The 3,917-nt window shown below is 40.4% G+C and overlaps 1 protein-coding gene across 1 annotated transcript in view; it reads left to right on the top strand.

Moving 5' to 3' along the window:
• The window catches only part of LOC107300129 (laminin subunit beta-1-like), a gene marked incomplete at both ends in the record, with an annotated part of 19,957 nt that overhangs the window by 12,660 nt on the left and 3,380 nt on the right, over window positions 1-3,917 (top strand). The window lies entirely within an intron of this gene.

The following is a 3,917-nucleotide window of genomic DNA, read 5'->3' on the forward strand; positions in this document are numbered from 1 at the left end:
GTGAGTTCTAGTTCTGCCTTAACCATGAAAGCTGGCTGGGTAACTTTGGGTCAGTCACCAGGAGATCATGTTCTAGTCTTGCCTTAACCACGAAAGCTGGCTGAATGACTTTGGGTCAGTCACCAGGAGATCGTGAGTTCTAGTCTTCCCTTAACCACGAAAGCTGGCTGGGTGACTTTGGGCCAGTCACCAGGAGATCATGAGTTCTAGTCTTGCCTTAACCACGAAAGCTGGCTGGATGACTTTGGGTCAGTCACCAGGAGATCATGAGTTCTAGTCTTGCCTTAACCACGAAAGCTGGCTGGGTGACTTTGGGTCAGTCACCAGGAGATCATGAGTTCTAGTCTTGCCTTAACCACGAAAGCTGGCTGGATGACTTTGGGTCAGTCAGCAGGAGATCATGAGTTCTAGTCTTGCCTTATCCATGAAAGCCAGCTGGATGACCTTGGGCCAGTCTCTTTCTCTCAACCCAACTCACCTCATAGTTGTTGTTGTTGTTATGGGAAAAATAGGAGAAGGACGGTGTGTTGGACATGTTCACCGTCTTGAGATATTCATAAAAATAGTAAAGATGGGCTACGGATCAGTAAAACGGATAGAAAGCGTAATCTAATGGACTTGGGAATCTTCAAGAGGAAGACTCATCTACTAATGGCTTCAATGTTTATCCAAGTCCGGAATTTTGGGAGTCAATTCTCCAAAACTAATCTTTTAAGGGTTAAGTGGGATCTCCTCCCCCATGTCTACCCCCACACCCAGACCTAATGTTCAAAGCAAAATGAATTGCCAGAGGGCAGATACATTCCATAGCCAGGCCATTCACAGTGGGGATGCCGCAGTGGCTTTGAAGAAAATAAAGCACTATGTATGTGTTGGGCCTTTATTTCTGGGAACAAAAAGGCCACTTTGTTAAAATTGCACCAAGATAAGTTGAACCGGCTTTTTTTTTTTTCCTTTCTCTCTGTTGGTCAAATTCTTCTCCCTGTTGGTCAAATTCTCCACAAGAGAAGCGGTTTTGTTTGAGGTCATTTGCTCCTTTAAATGGCCTTTTGCAAATCGGGCTAAAGAATGTGAATGTGTTTTAAGGAAATAGTGATTTTTTTCCTTCTCTTTCCTTTGGTCACCGTCACTTTTTTTTTTTTAATGAGAACTTTGATTATTTGGAGAAGAACCTTGAACGGTCAAAGTGCTCGGAAACCAGAAAGTTGAACTTAAATTCTGAAGGACTTCCTGAAAGATTTATCAACCACTTATACGATAAATGTATAGGGGAGTATTGGATAATACGCTGCATTTCTAAAAGCTTTCGTTTGCCAGATGCCAAAGAAAATCAGAATGTTGACATATATATATATATATATGCTTGTGATTTCATTTGGATTACATTGTACAAGAACTGACATTTCACAGTGGCAGAAAGAAGATTCGCGTTTGTTTTGGTCTTTGTTTAAACAAAGTTTTTCAGTGGTAGCGTTTTCCAGATTTGTTTTCTCCTATCTGGCTATTTGGGGGTAGACTAACAAAAAAAAATTGCTATTGACTGCAGATTTTCTTAGTAGGTCACTGATGAACGTGATCTAGAACCATTTCTATGGATGGAAATTGTGTCATTGATCTGAGTGGACCATGAGCTGTACTCAAAACGGAGACTTGGCATCCAAAATTGTATAAGAAAAAGAAATCTAAGCGGTGATTAGAATGCAGTATTGCAGGCTAATTCTGCCGACTGCTATCAGTTCGATCCTGACCGGCTCAAGGTTGACTCAGCCTTCCATTTTTTCTGAGGTCGGTAAAATGAGGACCCAGATTGTTGGAGGCAAATATGCTCACTTAGAGAGGGCTGTAAAGTACTATAAAGTCTAAGTACTATTGCCATTGCAATTAACATTATGATAAATTCTGATTTTCCGTGCAGAAAATACTCCTCTGTATCAATCTTTAAGTCCAACATAAAAGAGATTTTAAAGTCTTAACTGGAGCATCGAAGACTTGAAGGTCTACCAAATGAGGGCACCGCAGCTTGTATCTAATGCCCTTTCGTATTCTCAAGAAGGAGGGGAGGGGGAATGAAGGTAAAATGCTAAAAAAATAATAATGTTAAAATGTTTAGCATTTTATTTATCTATTAAACAAGTTTCTTTGCCCATCCATCTCCCCAGTAGAACTTTTGGGCAGCGAGCAAAGATTTAAAAACTTAGTTAGTGCATTATCCAAATCAGTTTAAAAAACAGACCCCCCCCCCCATTCCAGAGCACCATTGATATGGAGAAAAGCCAGGTCTTGGAGGACTTCTGGAAGTATCAAGGCCATCCAAATCTCCAGGGCAAATCAGTTCTTTTTTTTTTTAAAGACAAGTTTTATTGTTTTTTTTAATTTTTAAAACAAAGTACTCAAGACACACCGTGGTGTTAGGGTGGTCAAACATCCGCAGACAAAACATATATACATAATTCAATCAATACATCAAATATTCCCTCTCTTTTTCCCTTAAGTAACGTATTTTATTTAAAATAATGCAATTCTAGCTTAAATTTATTCAACCTAAACCTGTTTTTAAAGCTTTATAAATTTACACTACCATAATCAAAATAACTTTTAAGTACAAACATTATCAATTCGGGTATCCCTTCCAAATATATTCTAATTCCTTAATTTTATCCACAGATCTTATTTATTTCTTCTTCCACTAATATCCCTTATTTAAAATAAAATATTAATCTATCCTATACGTATCTAATCCATCCATCCATCCATCAATCTCTTTAAACTGACAAAATAAAGTCCAACCTTAAATCATTTCAATCCATTTGACAGAATTCAAATTTCATCCAGCTAATTTTCATAACTAATCACATCCATGTTATCAAACAAACAGATCATCTTATGAGATTAACTCAACATTAATGTCGTAATGGCAAATCGGTTCTATAGGTGTACAGGAAGGAGTGGCAGAACCCAGGAGAAGAGTCCTGTTGGGTTGGGTGCAGTGGGGTGCCCCAGGGCTCTGTTCTAGGCCCAGTGCTCTTCAACATCTTCATCAATGATTTGGACGAGGGGATAGATGGGGAACTCATCAAATTTGCAGACGACACCAAGCTGGCAGGAATAGCCAACACTCCAGAAGACAGGCTTAGGATACAGTAGGATCTGGACAGACTTGAACACTGGGCGCTATCTAACAAAATGAAATTCAATGGTGAAAAAAGTAAGGTTCTACATTTAGGCAAGAAAAACCAAATGTACAGGTATAGTATAGGGGGTACCTTGCTCAATAGAAGTAACTGTGAGAGGGATCTCGGAGTCCTAGTGGACAATCACTTAAATAGGAGCCAGCCGTGTGCTGCAGCTGCCAAAAAAGCCAACACAGTGCTGGGCTGCATTAACAGGGGGATAGAATCAAGATCACATGAAGTATTAATACCACTTTACAATGCCTTAGTAAGGCCACACTTGGAATACTGCATCCAGTTTTGGTCACCACGATGTAAAAAAGATGTTGAGACCCTAGAAAGAGTGCAGAGAAGAGCAACAAAGATGATCAAGGGACTGGAGGCTAAAACATATAAGGAACGGTTGCTGGAATTGGGTATGTCTAGTTTAACGAAGAGAAGGACGAGGGGGGACATGATAGCAGTGTTCCAGTATCTCAGGGGCTGCCCCAAAGAAGAGGGAGTCAAGCTATTCTCCAAGGCGCCTGAAGGCAGGACAAGAAGCAACAGGATGGAAACTAACCAAGGAGAGAAGCAACCTAGAACTAAGGAGAAACTTCCTGACAGTTAGAACAATTAACCAGTGGAACAACCTGCCTCCAGAAGCGGTGAATGCTCCAACACTGGAAGTTTTTAAGAAGAGACTGGACAGCCATTTGTCTGAAATGGTGTAGGGTTTCCTGCCTGAGCAGGGGGTTGGACTCGATG

The sequence above is a fragment of the Protobothrops mucrosquamatus genome, unplaced genomic scaffold, assembly GCF_001527695.2.
Source record: "Protobothrops mucrosquamatus isolate PMUCROS unplaced genomic scaffold, P.Mucros_1.0 scaffold6187, whole genome shotgun sequence".
Classification (NCBI taxonomy): Eukaryota; Metazoa; Chordata; class Lepidosauria; order Squamata; family Viperidae; genus Protobothrops; species Protobothrops mucrosquamatus.